Raw genomic sequence first — 19,924 nt, 5'->3', positions numbered from 1 at the left:
GTCTTTACAAGATTGATTGTCAAGAGTACAACGAGTCATTCCAGGATTACCTAGTCGGAGTGGCAAGCAAACAAAGGCAGGATAACCCAGATTTTTTGGTGAATACACCTAGTGTCCAAGCCTATTACAAGGGTCAACAAAGCTCTGTTCATTAACAAGGAGCCCCCAAGCAATATTTCATTCTAGGCATATAAGCCGGATCAGAAGGGTAGTCATAGCTATCCTCAATGAGCAGGAAGCCCCCAAGTATTTCGTAATCATGGCATACAAGACAGATCAAGAGGGAAATCATAACTATGCTCAATAAGAAGGAAGCCCCCAAGTGACCGTATGAAGTGACAATAAAGACTCATATTCTCAGAAATGAAACGACAAAGGCCCTCAATTATCAGGGATGTCGACTTTATTATATTCATCATAATATATACAATGACAAAGTATGTACATCACCAGAGCCGGTGGCTCAGGTGTAATAAGGCCGAAGATGAGCAATATTCCACGGCCGGCGGGTCTCCTTCTCTGACATGTGTGAGTCCTTGTGGTCTCAAACATCAATAAGGTAGTATGATCCGTTGTTCAGATTTTTGCTGACCACAAAGGGCCCTTCCCAAGGTGGGGATAACTTGTGCATGCCAGTTTGATCCTAGATGAGCCGGAGCACCAAATCTCCTTCTTGAAAGGTCCCAGTTTTAACCCGGTGGCTCATATTCTCAGAAATGATAACGACGCAGATCTTGCTGGTAAATCGCCGAACAAGCTGCCGCAAGTAACGGGGAATCACTGGCTCCAAAGAATAGGATGTTCTGACCATCGCAAGTAACGGGGAATCACTGGCTCAACTGCGTTTACCACCCTTTTATGAATCTTCTGGTCTCGTTTACATAGACTCGTGGTGAACACATGATACTGTCCACTATTAAACTGCTTCGAATTACTCTGATAACCAGACTGCCGTTGTTGATTCCCTTGTCCAGACTTCTGATTGAAACCACCTTGATTGCCTTGGCCCTGGAAACCAGAGTTTGAACCGCCACCACCAAAGCCAGGTCCGTGAGAGCCGGATCCTGAACCGCCATTTGGGCCATGATTGTTCTAGAAAAAATTGGAATTCCTATACTCCCTCATGATGAAGCAATCCTTCCACAGATGAGTGGCCGGCTTCTCGTGTGTACCATGCTTTGGATAAGCCTGATTCATCATCGCCTCAAGGTTAAATTTTGGCCCTCCAAGCCGGGGCGGCTTTCCCTTGCGACACTGATTATTATTCTGTGTATTGGTGTTAGCCACAAAATCTAAATTGCCATCAGCCTTGTGCTTACCGTTGCCGCCTTGACCTGCCGTGCTATGCTGCTGCCCCTTCGTATTGCCGCTCTTCTTCCCCTTACCAGCTTTCTCTTCATCAGACTCAGGGTCTTTAGTACTATCAGAGGCGGCATACTTGACGAGAGCCGCCATGAGCTCCTGTAACACCCCAAAAATTTAATCAAAATTTATAAAGTAAAATTTGGTCATAAATAAAATTTTGAGCTATTCATTAATTTCATAGCCTTTTCTGTTTTTTGTTTTACAAAATTCTTCCCTCCATAGAAGATTATTTTTGTGAAATGTTGTGGTCCTTGGTTCTTTTGTAAATCGTTTAATTTATATCATAAATTACAGTATAAAATATTTTCATAATAAAATTGCCACAAAGTAATACTTTTAAGAGCATTTTCAATACTTGAAATGCTTCTGATGCACTACAGCTATTTTAAATAATTCTTTAAAAATCCCACCAAAATTATGAGAGGTTAGGTGATGCCTATATGTCACTGTTATGCAAAAACCTAACTACGTCTTTTGGAAATTTTGGGTGAAACATCCTCTTTTCATTTCTGTTCCACTCTTGAGTTACAACTGAAACCCTATTTTTCCTAGATCCATTAATTCTGAAACTTTTCCATCTTGTAGTCCTTCCAACCAAAACCATAAGTACAGGAGATCAGCACCATTTGCTTCTATCAACTCCATCAAACCTTCATCTCAAGTTTCTGTCCAGAATTGAATTCTGGTAAAACTTGCCAAACTAACACCACCATCATCTCTATTATCTAAAGAGGCCCCACCCTGCCAAGTTTCAAATCCAACAAAGTCCTCCAGCTTGCCCCAGCATTCTGTCGAACATGTGGTGACCATGAAAGAATTTGGCAACTCCCTAAACCACCATTTGAAACTTGCTCTTTTGACCAAACCACCATGTCCAGCATCTCTATAGTTTCCATTAGCACTATCCTGCCAAATATCATCTTGATTTGATCACTGTATCCCACCCTAGCATTCTGTCCGGCACCCGGGGTGCGTGCAGAGAGCGCAGCCAGACCGTCCGTTTTGCACCCGTCGGCACCGAGCTCCTGCCGTGTCTCTGCTACCTCCCCCTCTCAACCTGATCCACCTCCGGATCAACTAGACCACCTGGACCCTCGCCGACACATCCGCTTGGCTCCGAGCGCTGTCCACAGCCGTCAACAGCGACCAGGGCCGCCGCCCGACGAGTCCAGCACGGCCACGTCTCTGCTCAACCCGCATGGCGCGTCCCGAGCAGCCCAGCTACTCCCAGGAGTAACTTCGAGCGGCCACCGTCCTCACCGACCACCCTGCCGACCTCAACGGCCTCACCTGCCACCGTAATGATCGCTGCCGCCGTGCTTATCTTCTGGACACCGCGGAGCTGACCCCCTCACGCTATAAAATCTCACCCCGAGCCCGCTCAATCCATCACCACCTCTCCCTCTCCCTCTGTAAGCCACAGTAGTAGCCAAACGACCGGAAAAGGTCGTGTTCTTCTTCTCCGGCGACCACGGCCGCCGCCTCTGTCTCGTTCATGCTGACGCCATTAGGGCGTCCCCCTCTCCACTCTCTTCACCAGTAGCTCCCTGAAGCACCACGAATCCTTCCCCGTGTTCAATTTGGCTCGGGAGCTGCCGTAGGCAAAATCCCCACCCTGCCCGACGGCCGCCGTCCGAAGCGAAGCTCGCCGCCGGTGACCCCATGCCCTCCGTTGGTCATGCCTCCCACCGGACGAACTGCCATGGCCTCCTGAGCAAGACGGTGGCCTCCGCTTCCCGAACGGTGCCTCCGTTCGCCGGCGAGCATCGCCGGAGTGCCGCCTCTGTTCGTCCAGAGGAGAAGACACGCGCGGCAACCAGTCAAACCTGACCAGTGGGCCAGGCGGGCCCATGGTCAGTGACCCGTAACCCCCGCCGCGTTGAAAAGTGGAGACGGGTGCCGTGGAAATTGCTTTCCCGCGGGTAAAGCGTATTCCAGGGAATACGCCTTCGACGTCGCAGCCCTCGCACGCAGCCAAACGACTGGGCTCGGCCCAGTAACGCTAGGCGGCTACACCACGCCCAGGGCGCGTCTCTGCTCAGCCCATCACAGTAATATATGTTTCCTTTTTTCTTTTCCAGCAGATTCCAAATAATTCCACAGCAGCCATTGCATATCCAAATTTGATGATTAAAATTTATGCCTACTCCTTAAATCATGGTCTATTTAGACAGATAGGGTGAACATTTTTCCTAGGCCAGGTTTTTGCTGGATCTAGTAAATAGTCCATTTCCTTGATTATTCCAGCTTAGTAAATCCATAGGAAAATCATATGAACTCCAAATGACTTGATTCATTTTCTGTTATGTTTCAAAATTTCATCTAGTTTATTGTAGTATTTATTTCAAAATTTTCCAAACAACTTTTTAGCACTGTTTTGGATTTATGTGGTAATTATAATATTTTGAAAATAGGAAATGGAGGGGAGATATAGTTTTCAAAGTTTTGGAGTGCACCCAATCATTCTACATGCTCAAGGCAAGCATCTTGAACACATGATATGGTGATTGTATAGTTGTTTGTTTGCATGTAGAATTGAATTATAAATATGTTGAACTCTTATGAAAGTTGCATGGTATTGGTCATACATGCATGATTCCCCTTGACGGTATTTTATCTTCACTTAAACATGAAGTATAAGTGAGTACAGTTATTATCATCTTCCATATGTGCCTGTGTCGGTCCAGGCTAATTTGCAGGAAGAATCAGTCACGAGAAAAGTGACTGTGAGACTGAAATCTCGTTGCGAGGAGAATGATTAGTGAGGGTATGTTGAGACATACCAGGTGGTGACCCTGTTGGGTACTGCCAAGGAGTTATATTCTGCTAACCATTGCAGGACAACTTAAACCTCCTGAGTTGACTGTAGATTGAGTCTTGTTCCGATAACCCCCATACTGGTTCATGATACCACTTGTCCCCGCCACAAGCAGGGTACGGTTCAGTAAGTTGTTAACCCCTTTCCCTGCACACACCGTACAGAGAGGCCACGATGAGGGTTTCCAGGTACCGGCTGCAATGCCAGTCATTGGGTCAGGGGCATGGGTGTATCCGGCAGGGCCGAGAGGGGGGCAACCCTTGTAATCCGCGCGTGTTAATAGTGAGCCCATGCTACTCGGGACGATGGTCTCCCGGCCTTAGAGTTTCCCTTGAATGATGCTTTTGGCGATTCCAGGCATCCGGAAAGTTAATCTGGTGTGTGCTGGTCAGGTGTGTTTTCAACCCAAAGGACGTAAAGGGAATTAGTCAGCGTCTCTGTGTTGGCTAAAGAAATCCTATACACGTGGGTAGAGAGTACACCCTCTGCAGAGTTATATCTATTCGAATAGCCAAGTCTATGGTTAAGGACTACAGTTTGGGTTGGTCAAGTGTCGGTCTTAGTGTCAGTCTCCGGAGGAAATAATTAAATTGATTATGGTTCCTTATGCAGGATAATTATTGTCATTACAGGTGCCACTATGAATATTATTGTTGACATGAATATTGTTGTGGACTAACCTTTTCCTCTTATGTGCAACTTTGAGTATCTCTCGGGATGGCTAGACTACCCGGAATACTCAAGTTTATTTTTCTTTTCTGAGTATCACTTGGGATGGCTAGTCCACCTGGATACTTGTGTTATTATTTTCTTATAAGCCCTTTATGAGGCGTCGCTTCAGACACCCGACTATGGCATGTATTTCAAGACCTCTCGAGGCGTCGCTTTTAGACACCCGTTTGGCATTTCTTTTCAAGACCTCTCGTGGCATCGCTTGAGTCTCGGGTGGTCCTGTCTCGCCCGATTCTCTTCTAGACACCCGTTTGGCATTTTCTGTTGGAATTTCTCGGGCGGTCCAACGCCCGACGTTCCATTTGATTTATTTGATTTACTAATAACATGACTTATTTATCCTTACGCACCGTTTGAATAGTTGTCATGCCATGCTTTAATTCTTAGTCAGCACATGCATATATTTTAATTCATCATGAGCATATGCATCCGGTATATCTTCTGTTCTTGATGTTTGCGAGTACATTCAAACGTACTCACTGGCTTGTCCGTGGCTATTGTCTTGGCCAGATCATGATTCAGAGAGGAGTACTGCGAAGACACCCCACAACTTAAGATTATAAGATAGCAGCCGTGCGGGATAGGAGTTATCTAGGTCAGCTGTTCCCGTGGGAATGGAGTTCTATCAACGTTGGAGATCTACGAGTTGCTTCCATCATCTGCCACTAGAAATCATTGTTGTACTCAATGGACCTATAAGGTCTTGTACTCAAATCCTTGTAATTGCTTGGAATTCTGTATCAAGGAAATGTCCACTAGCAACAGTAATCCTGGTGCTGGTGATGACACAAGGGTCGTTTACTAGGATTTATGTCTAGGAAATCCGGCCACAACAACCTTGGTATCATTGCCAGGCTGACCACTGGCTAATCCTATCTTAGCCTGGTCACTATCCCTAGGTTTCCACACCGTCCATATCCTTTTCTATGCACAGTCAAGCCCATCCTATTTGATAATCAAACAGTGACCAGCCGACATTGCTACCTCTTGAGCACTGCGTTGGTTTTCCCTTGAAGAGGAAAGGGTGATGCATTAAAGTAGCGTAAGTATTTCCCTCAGTTTTTGAGAACCATGGTATCAATCCAGTAGGAGGCCACGCTCAAGTCCCTTGCACCTACACAAACAAACAAGAACCTCGCAACCAACAGGATAAAGGGGTTGTCAATCCCTTCACGATCACTTACGAAAGTGAGATCTGATAGAGATGATAAGTTAATATTTTTGGTATTTTTATGATAAAGACTAAAAGTAAAGAAAGCGAAATAAACGGTAATAGAAATAACTTGTTGATGGAAGATTAATATGATGGAAAATAGACCCGGGGGCCATAGGTTTCACTAGTGGCTTCTCTCAAGAGCATAAGTATTACGGTGGGTAAACGAATTACTATCGAGCAATTGATAGAATTGAGCATAGTTATGAGAATATCTAGGTATGATCATGTATATAGGCATCACGTCCGTGAGAAGTAGACCGAAACGATTCTGCATCTACTACTATTACTCCACACATCGACCGCTATCCAGCATGCATCTGGAGTATTAAGTTCATAAGAACAGAGTAATGCTTTAAGTAAGATGACATGATGTAGAGGGATAAACTCATCCAATATGATATAAACCCCATCTTTTTATTCTCGATGGCAACAATACAATACGTGTCGTTTCCCCTTCTGTCACTGGGATCGAGCACCGCAAGATTGAACCCAAAGCTAAGCACTTATCCTATTGCAGGAAAGATCAATCAAGTAGGCCAAACCAAACTGATAATTCGAAGACACTTTCAAAGATAACCAATCATACATAAAAGAATTCAGAGAAGATTCAAATATTGTTCATAGATAAACTTGATCATAAACCCACAATTCATCAGATCTCGACAAACATGCCGCAAAAGAAGATTACATCAAATAGATCTCCAAGAAGATCGAGGAGAACTTTGTATTGAGATCCAAAGAGAGAGAAGAAGCCATCTAGCTAATAACTATGGACCCGAAGGTCTGAGGTAAACTACTCACACATCATCGGAGAGGCTATGGTGTTGATGTATAAGCCCTCCGTGATCAATGCCCCCTCCGGCGGAGCGCTGGAAAAGGCCCCAAGATGGGATCTCACGGGTACAGAAGGTTGCGGCGGTGGAAATAGAGGTTTGGCTCCGTCTCTGATGTTTCCAGGGTGTATGGGTATATATAGGAGGAAGAAGTACGTTGGTGGAGCAACGAGGGGCCCACGAGGGTGGAGGGCGCGCCTAGGGGGGTAGGCGCGCCCCCTACCTCGTGCCTTCCCCTATGATTGCTTTATGTAGACTCCAAGTCCTCTGGAGTATGCTTGTTCCGAAAATCACGTTCCCGAAGGTTTCATTCCGTTTGGACTCCGTTTGATATCCTTTTCCTTCGAAACACTGAAATAGGCAAAAAAACAGCAATCTGGGCTGGGCCTCCGGTTAATAGGTTAGTCCCAAAAATAATATAAAAGTGTATAATAAAGCCCAATAAACATCCTAAACAGAATATAATATAGCATGGAACAATCAAAAATTATAGATACGTTGGAGATGTATCAGACATCTTTTTGACACTCGGTGACTAACCTATCATCCTAGGCCATAGGTCATGTGCCCGTGGCCGACACCTGAGTTGTCCCATCCGCAAGCATGCGATGGAAGACTCCGCTGGCTTATAAAGGAAGCATTGCCCTTAGTCAGCACATCACAGCCTTCACTCGCAGCCCGATTTCCAAACCACCAAGATGCCTGGTCCCATCGTCCAGAATGAGACCACCGCATCCGAGCTTGGAGATTTCGTAGCCATCCTCGCCAATCTCACTCATCGTGCTTTTGGCATAGATGAACCCCCAGAATATGTTGTGTACCAAGAACACACAAGTGATGCCATCCATCACCTCTGGGCCACGGTGCACATCTACGGGAGGGGCACCACATCAGTACGCCCCTACCGATTCATCGGAAGGACGACCTCCAACGAGCCCCAAGCCATCCAGCTTGCAGCCCGAGAGGTTATAGTTAATCTCCGGCACTTGTCGCCCAGGGTTAACACTCGCCCTTTCTTCTACTACCCTAGTCATGAAGACTATGGTAACACGACCCAAGTCACCAACGGAGACCATGAGTCAGATCCTGCTCTAGTGCATCTGGTGCGCTACCTGAGAGCGCAAGAAGCACTATTCGATCAGGTCACCAATGATCTGATTGCAACCCGCAGGATGCTTGCTATCTTGACACCGGTGAGAAGTGAAGCTGCAACCGACACACCGATAATGTTGCTTGGGAGGCCAGTTGAGCCACCAAGGTCTGATCCTGTTGTCTATCCAGGCAATGCCTTTGCCTCCCTGGGAGAACTCCATTGTCTCTTCGAGACCTACTCCAACGGGATTGTGACCACGACACCCCACGAGGGGCATCATCGCTATCCCAGCACTATAGCTTCCCATCCTACCCCGAACAACTCCGACACTGAAGCTCACGGAGAAGCCTCGACATCTGCAAGACACGCCCGGCTAGATGTCAACGAGGTGGACTGAGTCCACCAGTTTGGTGGTCAAATCTTAGTAGTCCTGTTGTCTTGTATTCTCAAGGTAGCAATCGCATGGCATAGTGAGCTTGTAAACTACCCGTGTGCCATTGTTTTAATGGTACTATGTGTGATCTAGCGTAAATGGTTGGCGTTATCAAGGAGTGATAGGGCAGCAGAGTTTGAGGCAAAAAAAGATTTGGGTTTGGACTTTTTGCACATAATTATTAAAGATAGATTTTCGTGCCATGCGTAAACCAAGCAGCTCAGAGTCTACCCCCGCCACAAGGGGGAGCTGCTCCAGTAGTTTAGGATACCCCACCCAGCCCCACAAGGGTTGACGGACCTTCGGTGACATAGTAAATGCTAGACGTGACTGCCGACAGGCATAGTAATATGTCACACTCCTTTTGAGAAGTGGTGTCCGAGAATTTTCCTTGGACAACCCTATGTAGGAGCCGATGCACAAGTCGTACCAGCGCCGCATCGTGTTTCCTGACCCATGCACCTTATAAGGGGTCGTATCCATATACCACACCAGCCACCACCACACATGAGCACCGCTCTTCTCCATTCATCCTTCCATGTCTCACCCCGGAGCCTACCTACAAACTCCAGATGCAAGCCCTGGTATTTTTGTTAAGGTTTTGTGGGATTTAACCCGCCATACCCTTGGTTCCAGCCACCCACCCCAGTATGACTTGTTCAAAATGAGGATCACCCCTGACTCCTCGAAATATTGGGAAGTTGTGCACATCCCACGAGAGGATATAACTCAAGGCCTTCCATATGTTGTCTTCGTCAGGAGATCCATGCCAACCACGGGCATGGCTATTGAGGCTGCTTTTTATGAAGCAGTTACCCGTCTTCGATTCACGGTACCCACTGCAGTGAAAGGAAAAACTACTATTTCCCGAGCCACGCAACTTCTGGAGCAGAAGCCACGTTCAGTTGTGAACGCATAGAGAGGGATCCAGTTCTGGCCAATCTCATTCAATATGTGATGGCCCAGGAGCATCTAACCCAGCAACTAATGGATTACCTCCACTATCTTGGTGTCCTGAATCCCCATATCGCCATTGGTGGACCACCATGGCCAACTCCGGGAGGGCGTGTTCTTCGCTTACTTCCTTCACTTCCCCCAAAAGAAGAAGAATGTGCCCCAGCACCGGGAACCCTTCCGCAAGACCCTGTAGATCTCACCTTCGAACCATAGACGGTCATTGTTACAGTACGTAGCACTAGTTTACGTGATGCAACCATTGTATTGTAATTGAGGGCGTATGTCATAAATGCATTGCCATGATTGCATTCTGCATCTGATCATTTGTTGTGATTTGCATTCAGTTCTTCCGCCCTTAACAAATCTCTAGGATGAGATTTTCCTAAGGGGGGTAGAGTTTGTAACACCCCAAAAATTAATCAATTTTTATTAAGTAAAATTTGGTCATAAATAAAATTTTGAGCTATTCATTTCACAGCCTTTTCTGTTTTCTGTTTTACAAAATTCTTCCCTCAATAGAAGATTATTTTTGTGAAATCTTGTGGTCCTTGGTTTTTTTGTAAATCATTTAATTTATATCATAAATTACAGTATGTAATATTTTCATAATAAAATTGCCACAAAGTAATACTTTTAAGAGCATTTTCAATACTTGAAATGCTTCTGTTGCACTACAACTATTTTACATAATTCTTTAAAAATCCCACAAAAATTATGAGAGGTCAAGTGATGCCTATATGTCACTGTTATGCAAAAACCTAACTATGTCTTTTGAAAATTTGGGGTGAAACATCCTCTTTTCGTTTCTGTTCCACTCTTGAGTTACAACTGCAACCCTATTTTTCCTAGCTCCATTAATTCTGAAACTCTTCCATCTTGTAGTCCTGCCAACCAAAACCCTAAGTACAGGAGATCATTACCATTTGCATCTTCCAAGTCCACCAAACCTTCATCTCAAGTTTCTGTCCAGAATTGAATTTTGGTAAAACTTGCACTAACAAGTTTCTCATCTTGCCAAACTAACTCCACCATCATCTCTATCATCTAAAGTGGCCCCACCCTGCCAAGTTTCAAATCCAACAATGTTCTCTAGCTTGCCCTAGCATTCTGTCGAACAGGTGGTGAGCATGGCAGAATTTGGCATCTCCCTAAACCACCATTTGAAACTTGCTCTTTTGACCAAACCACCATGTCCAGCATTGCTATAGTTTCCATTAGCACTATCCTGACAAATATCATCTTGATTTGATCACTGTATCCTACCCTAGAATTCTGTCCAGCACCCTGGGTGCGTGCAGAGAGCGCGGCAAGAGCGTGCGTTTTGCACGCGTCGGCACCGAGCTCCTATCGTGTCTCTGCTACCTCCCCCTCTCAACCTGATCCACCTCCGTATCAGCTCGACCACCTCGACCCTCGCCGACACATCCGCTTGGCTCCTAGTGCCATCCACAGCCGTCAACGGCGACCACGACCGCCGCCCGATGAGTCCAGTGATACGTCCATTTTGCATCATGCTTTTATATCGATATTTATTTCATTATGAGTTGTTATTGCACATTATGATACAATACTTATGAAGGTTTACAAGAAGAGGGGGAATGCCGGCAACTGGAATTCTGGGCTGGAAAAGGAGCAAATATTAGAGACCTATTCTGCACAGCTCCAAAAGTCCTGAAACTTCACGGCGGCAGTTTTTGGAATTAATAAAAAATACTGGAGAATGAATCAACCAGAGGGGGGCCACCCACCATCCACGAGGGTGGGGGTGCGCCCTACTCCCCTGGGCGCGCCCCTGCCTCGTGGGCCCCCTGGCAGGCCTCCGGTGTCCATCTTCTGCTATATGAAGTCTTTTTCCCTGGAAAAAAATCATAAGCAAGCTTTCGGGACGAAACACCGCCGCACGAGATGGAACCTTGGCGGAACCAATCTAGCGCTCCAGCGTTGCTATTCTGTCGGGGAAACTTCCCTTCGGGAGGGGGAAATCATCACCATCGTCATCTCCAACGATCCTCTCATCGGGAGGGGGTCAATCTCCATCAACATCTTCACCAGCACCATCTCCTCTAAAACCCTAGTTCATCTCTTGTATCCAATCTTTGTCCCAAAACCTCAGATTGGTACCTGTGGGTTGCTAGTAGTGTTGATTACTCCTTGTAGTTGATGCTAATTGGTTTATTCGGTGGAAGATCATATGTTCAGATCCTTTATGCATATTAATACCCCTCTGATTATGAACATGAATATGATTTTTGAGTAGTTACGTTTGTTCCTGAGGACATGGGAGAAGTCTTTCTATAAGTAGTCATGTGAATTTGGTATTCGTTCGATAATTCCCTTGTGTCCTCGGGAGCGTTTTCCTTTATATAAGAGTTTGTCCAGGCTTGTCCTTTGCTAAAAAAAGGATTGGGCCATCTTGCTGCACCCTATTTACTTTCATTACTCGTCACCCGTTATAAATTACCTTATCACAAAACTATCTGTTACCGATAATTTCAGTGCTTGCAGAGAATACCTTACTGAAAACTGCTTGTCATTTCCTTCTGCTTCTCGTTGGGTTCGACACTCTTACTTATCGAAAGGACTACGATAGATCCCCTACACTGGCGCTGTTGCCGTGGAGTGAAGCGCCTTTGGTAAGGAAAAATTTATATAGTGTGCTGAAATTTACTGTCACTTGTTACTATGGAAAGTAATCCTCTGAGGGGCTTGTTCGGGGTATCTTCACCCCAACCAGTAGAGCAAAGAGTTGCTCCTCAACCTACTGAAAATGTTTACTTTGAAATTCCTTCAGGTATGATAGAGAAACTGCTAGCTAATCCTTTCACAGGTGATGGAACATTACATCCCGATTTGCACCTAATCTATGTGGACGAAGTTTGTGGATTATGTAAGCTTGTAGGTATGCCCAAGGATGTTATCAAGAAGAAGGTCTTCCCTTTATCTTTGAAGGGAAAGACATTGACATGGTTTAGGCTATGTGATGATATGGGATCATGGAACTACAAACGATTGAAATTGGAATTCCATCAGAAGTTTTATCCTCTGCATCTTGTTCATCGTGATCGTAATTATATATATAATTTTTGGCCTCGCGAAGGAGAAAGCATCGCTCAAGCTTGGGGGAGGCTTAAGTCAATGTTATATTCATGCCCCAATCATGAGCTCTCAAGAGAAATTATTATTCAAAAACTTTATGCTCGGCTTTCTCTCAGTAATCGCTCCATGCTTGATACTTCTTGTACTGGATCTTTCATGATGAAGACTATTGAATTCAGATGGGATTTATTGGAAAGTATTAAACGCAACTCTGAAGACTGGGATCTCGACGAAGGTAAGGAGTTAGGTATAACACCTCAGTTTGATTGTGTTAAATCTTTTATGGATACCGATGTTTTCCGTGAATTTAGCACTAAATATGGACTTGACTCTGAGATTGTAGCTTCTTTCTGTAAATCATTTGCTACTCATGTTGATCTCCCTAAGGAGAAGTGGTTTAAATATAATCCTCCCATTGAAGTAAAAGTAGTTGCACCTATTAAAGTTGAAGAAAAACCAATCACTTATAATGATCCTATTGTTCCTACTGTTTATATTGAGAAACCACCTTTCCCTGTTAGAATAAAGGATCATGCTAAAGCTTCAGCTGTGGTCAACAAAAGTAATATTAAGACACCCAAACCCTCTGAGCAAATTAAAGTTGAACCTAGTATTGCTATGGTTAAAGATCTCTTGGCTGATAATATTGATGGGCATGTCATTTACTTCTCTGATGAAGCTGCTAGAATTGCTAGGCCTGATACTAAAAATAAACATAGACCTGTTGTAGGCATGCCCATTATTTCTGTTAAAATTGGAGATCATTGTTGTCATGGCTTATGTGATATGGGTGCTAGTGCAAGTGCAGTACCTCATTCCTTATACAAAGAAATTATGCATGATATTGCACCTGCTGAGATAGAAGAAATTGATGTTACAATTAAGCTTGCCAATAGAGATACTATTTCACCAGATGGGATTGTTAGAGATGTTGAAGTCTTGTGTGGGGAAGTTAAATATCCTGCTGATTTTCTTGTTCTTGGTTCCCCACAAGAGAACTTTTGTCCCATTATATTTGGTAGACCCTTCTTGAATACTGTTAATGCCAGGATAGACTGCAAAAAGGATCTTGTTACTATTGGTTTAGGGGATATGTCTCATGAGTTTAATTTTGCTAAATTTCGTAGACAACCCCGTGATGAGGAATTGCCTAGTAAAGATGAAATTATTGGTCTTGCTTCTATTGCCGTACCTCCTAATGATCCTTTAGAGCAATATTTGCTAGACCATGAAAATGATATGTTTACGAATGAAAGAAGAGAAATAGATGAAGTATTCTTTAAATAGGGACCTATTTTGAAACAAAATTTGCCTGTTGAAATCCTAGGGGATCCTCCTCCACCCAAGGGTGATCTCGTGTTTGAGCTTAAACCATTACATGATACTCTTAAATATGCTTATCTTGATGAAAAGAAGATATATCCTGTTATTATTAGTGCTAACCTTTCAGAGCATGAAGAAAAGAGATTATTGAAAAGTCTGAAGAAGCACCGTGCTGCTATTAGATATACTCTTGATGATCTTAAGGGCATTAGTCCCACTTTATGCCAGCACAAAATAAAATTGGAGAAAGACACTAAACCAGTTGTTGATCACCAACAGCGGTTAAATCCTAAGATGAAAGAAGTGGTAAGAAAAGAAATACTAAAGCTTCTGGAGGCAGGTATAATTTATCTCGTTGCTGATATTCAGTGGGTAAGTCCTGTCCATTGTGTCCCTAAGAAGGGAGGTATTACTGTTGTTCCTAATGATAAAGATGAATTGATCCCACAAAGAATCTTAAAGGTTATAGGATGGTAATTGATTTCCGCAAACTAAATAAAGCCACTAAAAAGGATCATTAACCTTACCTTTTATTGATCAAATGCTAGAAAGATTATCCAAACATACACATTTTTGCTTTCTAGGTGGTTATTCTGGTTTCTCTCAAATACCTGTGTCAAAAGAGGATCAAGAAAAGACCACTTTTACTTGTCGTTCCGATACTTTTGCTTATAGACGTATGCCTTTTGGTTTATGTAATGCACCTGCTCCCTTTCAAAGATGCATGATGACTATATTCTCTGATTTTTGTGAAAAGATTGTTCAGGTTTTCATGGATGATTTTTCAGTATATGGAACTTCTTTTGATGATTGCTTGAGCAACCTTGATCGAGTTTCGCAGAGATGCGAAGAAACTAATCTTGTCTTGAATTGGGAGAAAAGTGCCATTTTATGGTTAATGAAGGTATTGTCTTGGGGCATAAAGTTTCTGAAAGAGGTATTGAAGTTGATAAAGCTAAAGTTGATGCTATTGAAAAGATGCCATGTCCCAAGGAAATTAAAGGCATAAGAAGTTTCCTAGGTCATGCTGGTTTTTATAGGAGGTTCATTAAAGACTTCTCTAAAATCTCTAGGCCTCTGACTAATCTCTTACAAAAAGATATTCCTTTTGTCTTTGATGATGATTGTGTAGAAGCATTTGAAATACTTAAGAAAGCTTTGATTTCTGCACCTATTGTTGAGCCTCCTGATTGGAATTTACCCTTCGAAATTATGCATGATGCTAGTGATTATGCCGTAGGTGCTGTTCTAGGGCAAAGAGTTGATAAGAAATTAAATGTTATTCAATATGCTAGTAAAACTCTAGACAATGCCCAGAGAAATTATGCTACTACTGAATAAGAATTTTTAGCAGTTGTATTTGCTTGTGATAAGTTTAGACCTTATATTGTTGATTCTAAAGTAACTTTTCACACTGATCATGCTGCTATTAAATATCTTATGGAAAATAAAGATGGTAAACCTAGCTCATTAGATGGGTTCTCTTGCTACAAGAAAATTATTTGCATATTATTGATAGAAAGGGAGCTGAGAACCCCGTTGTAGACAACTTGTCTAGGTTAGAGAATGTTCTTGATGACCCACTACCTATTGATGATAGCTTTCCTGATGAACAATTAGTTGTCATAAATTCTTCTCGTACTGCTCCATGGTATGCTGATTATGCTAATTACATTGTTGCTAAATTTATACCACCTAGTTTCACATACCAGCAAAAGAAAAAGTTTTTCTATGATTTAAGACATTACTTCTGGGATGAACCACACCTTTATAAAGAGGAGTAGATGGTGTTATTAGACGTTGTGTACCTGAGCATGAACAGGAATAGATCCTATGCAAACGTCACTCCGAAGCCTATGGAGGACACCACGCTGGAGATAGAACTACACATAAGGTATTGCAATCCGGTTTTTATTGGCCTACTCTCTTCAAAGATGCCCGTAAGTTTGTCTTGTCTTGTGTTGAATGTCAAAGCATTGGTAATATTAGTAGACGTCAAGAAATGCCTATGAATTATTCACTTGTTATTGAACCTTTTGATGTCTGGGGCTTTCATTATATGGGACGTTTCCTTCCTCTAATGGCTATACACATATTTTAGTTACTGTTGATTACGTTACTAAGTGGGTAGAAGCTATTCCAACTAGTAGTGCTGATCATAACACCTCTATTAAGATGCTTAAGGAAGTTATTTTTCCGAGGTTTGGAGTCCCTAGATATTTAATGACTGATGGTTGTTCACATTTTATTCATGGTGCTTGTCGTAAAATGCTTGCTAAGTATGACGTTAATCATAGAATTGCATCTCCTTACCACCCATAATCTAGTGGTCAAGTAGAATTGAGTAATAGAGAGCTAAAATTAATTTTGCAAAAGACTGTTAATAGATCTAGAAAGAATTGGTCCAAGAAACTTGATGATGCATTATGGGCCTATAGAACTGCATATAAAAATCCTATGGGTATGTCTCCGTATAAAATGGTTTATGGAAAAGCATGTCACTTACCTCTCGAACTAGAACATAAGGCATATTGGGCCATTAAAGAGCTCAATTATGATTCAAACTTGCCGGTGAGAAGAGGCTTTTTGACATTAGCTTACTTGATGAATGGAGAACTCAAGCCTATGAGAATGCCAAACTGTTTAAAGAAAAAGTTAAAAGATGGCATGACAAAAGCATACAAAAGCGTGAGTTTAATGTAGGTGATTATGTTTTTCTATTCAACTCTCATTTAAGATTTTTTGCTGGAAAACTTCTCTCTAAATGGGAAGGTCCTTACGTCATCGAGGAGGTCTATTGTTCCGGTGCCATAAAAATCAACAACTTTGAAGGTACAAATCCGAAGGTGGTGAATGGTCAAAGGATCAAACATTATATCTCAGGTAATCCTATAAATGTTGAAACTAATGTTATTGAAATCATAACCCCAGAGGAGTACATAAGGGATACCTTCCAGAATGTTTCAAACTCCGAAAAAATAGGTATGTGGTACGATAAATAAACCGACTCCAAAACAGTTCTAATAGCAAATTTTCTCCGTTTTGGAATATTTAAGAAAATAGGAAAATAAGAAGTAGTCCGGGAAGGACACGAGGCGTCCACGAGGGTGGAGGGCGCGCCCTACCCCCTGGGCGCGCCCCCCTCCCTCGTGGTCACCTTGTGTGCTCTCCGGACTCCGTTTTCTTGCATGATACTTCTTTTGGTCGGTAAAAATTCATTATATAATCTCCTGAAGGTTTTGACCACCGTATCACACAAATATCCTCTATTCTTGTTTCGAGCTATTTTTTTGACAGATCTAGATCACCATGACGTCTCCAAGTGCCCCCAAGGACAAGTTCTTCGAGAAGGTCATCAACCCCTACCTCGCGGAAGTGCTGCAACACCCTCAAACCATTGAGATGCATGAGGGGTTGCTGCACATCCGCAATGTTGAGGGACCAAGGAGGACCGGAAGCGTGGAGACAAGGCTTGAAGCAATGGAGCAACAAGTTTTCAAGTGCCAGGAGATGGTGGAACATGGACTCAATGCCAATCGCATAATTATCACGGAGCTCACCAACAACCACAAGCTAGACGCTAAGAACATTGGGGAGGCCATCTTCAAGCTTCACGAGAAAATCGAGCACCTCCAAGCCCAGATCTATGACCTGCAAAACCAAAACTGTGACTATGAATATAGATTCAAAAGGATGAGTTTGGCTGCAGATTTGAGGATCCCGGAGACTCGATCATCCTTCTATGATGGTGAGCCTATGCCTTGAAAGATGGATGACAAGCCTACATCATCAACAACTCCATCACCACCACCTTCAACACCCCCTAAGAAGGAGACATAATCACATGGGTATGCGCACTCCTCTTGGCAACAACCAATCTTGGGGGAGGTGCCCCGGTATCGTATCACCATCACACTCCTATCTTTACCGTTTTTCTTAGTTCGATCCTTTTGGTAATATCTTGATCTAGTAGAATAAAGTTTTAGCATGATCTACTTTTGAGTTTTGCCGTATGATCTCTATGTAATCGAGTCCGTGCGCTATATATAATAAAGATTAGTGTTGAGTCAAGGGCTTGATTATCTTGCTATGATCTTGAGGGAATAATAAGAAAAAGAAAGAATAAAAAGAAATAAAGAGATCATATGGATCTTATGGAGAGTAATGACTTCACATATAAAGATTATGATGAACAAAAGTTGTTGAGAGTTGACAAACATAGTTTTGGTCATCGTGGCAATTAATAGGAAGTAATAAAGAAAGAGAGGTTCTTACATATAAATATACTATCTTGGACATCTTTTATGATTGTGAGCACTCATTAAAATATGACATGCTAAAGAGTTGATGTTGGACAAGACAACGTAATGGGTTATGTTTTCTTATATCCGAAATAAAGTATATTATCATGGATCATCCAACATGTTGAGCTTGCCTTTCTCCCTCATGCTAGCCAAATTCTTTGCACCAAGTAGAGATACTACTTGTGCTTCGAAATACCCTTAAACTCAGTTTTGCCATGAGAGTCCACCATATCTACCTATAGATTGAGTAAGATCCTTCAAGTAAGTTGTCATTATTGCATGCAATAAAAATTGCTCTCTAAATATGTATGATTTATTAGTGTGGAGAAAATAAGCTTTATACGATCTTGTGATGTGGAAGAAATAAAAGCGACGGACTGCATAATAAACGTCCATATCACAAGTGGCAATATAAAGTGATGTTCTTTCACATTAAGATTTTGTGCATCCAATCATAAAAGCACATGACAAACTCTGCTTCCCTCCGTGAAGGGCCTATCTTTTATTCTTTTCCTTTACCTTATGCAAAAGTCATGGTGATCTTCACCTTTCCTTTTTACATTTTATCCTTTGGCAAGCACATTGTGTTGGAAAGATCCTGATATATATATATATCCAATTGGATGTAAGTTAGCATGAGCTATTATTGTTGACATTACCCTTGAGGTAAAAGGTTGGGAGGCGAAACTATAAGCCCCTATCTTTCTCTGTGTCCGCTTTAAAACTCCATACCCATAAGTATTGCATGAGTGTTAGCAATTGTGAAAGACTAAATGATAGTTGAGTATGTGGACTTGCTGAAAAGTTCTTATTCCACTCTCTCTGATGTTATGATAAATTGCAATTGCTTCAATGACCAAGATCATAGTATGTCAGTTTTTAGTGAAGTTTCTGATTCATACTTGAAATTGTGAATAGATTATTACTTGAGCATAAGAAATCATATGACAATATATATTTATGTTGCTGTTATAAGAATGATCATGATGCCCTCATGTCCGTATTTTATTTTATCGACACCTCTATCTCTAAACATGTCGACATATTTATCATTATCGGTTTCCGCTTGAGCACAAGCGAGGTCTAAGTTTGGGGGAGTTGATACATCCATTTTGCATCATGCTTTTATATCGATATTTATTGAATTATGGGCTGTTATTACACATTGTGTTACAATACTTATGCCTATTCTCTCTCATTTTACAAGGTTTACAAGAAGAGGGGGAATGCCGGCAGCTGGAATTCTGGGCTGGAAAAGGAGCAAATATTAGAGACCTATTCTGCACAGCTCCAAAAGTCCTGAAACTTCACGGCGGCAGTTTTTGGAATTAATAAAAAATATTGGAGAAAGAATCAACCAGAGGGGGTCCAGCCACCATCCATGAGGGTGGGGGGCGCGCCCTACCCCCCTGGGCGCGCCCCTCCTGCCTCGTGGGCCCCCTGGCAGGCCTCCGGTGTCCATCTTCTGCTATATATAGTATTTTACCCTGGAAAAAAATCATAAGCAAGCTTTCGGGATGAAACACCGCCGCAGCGAGGCGGAATGTTGGCGGAACCAATCTAGGGCTCCGGCGGAGCTGTTCTACCGGGGAAACTTCCCTCCGGGAGGGGGAAATCATCACCATCATCATCTCCAATGATCCTCTCATCGGGAGGGGGTCAATCTCCATCATAATCTTCACCAGAACCATCTCCTCTAAAACCCTAGTTCATCTCTTGTATCCAATCTTTGTCCCAAAACCTTAGATTGGTAC

This window comes from Aegilops tauschii, chromosome 1 (genome assembly GCF_002575655.3).
Source record: "Aegilops tauschii subsp. strangulata cultivar AL8/78 chromosome 1, Aet v6.0, whole genome shotgun sequence".
NCBI classification, from domain to species: domain Eukaryota; kingdom Viridiplantae; phylum Streptophyta; class Magnoliopsida; order Poales; family Poaceae; genus Aegilops; species Aegilops tauschii.
Note: the sequence above shows the minus strand (reverse complement) of the source record.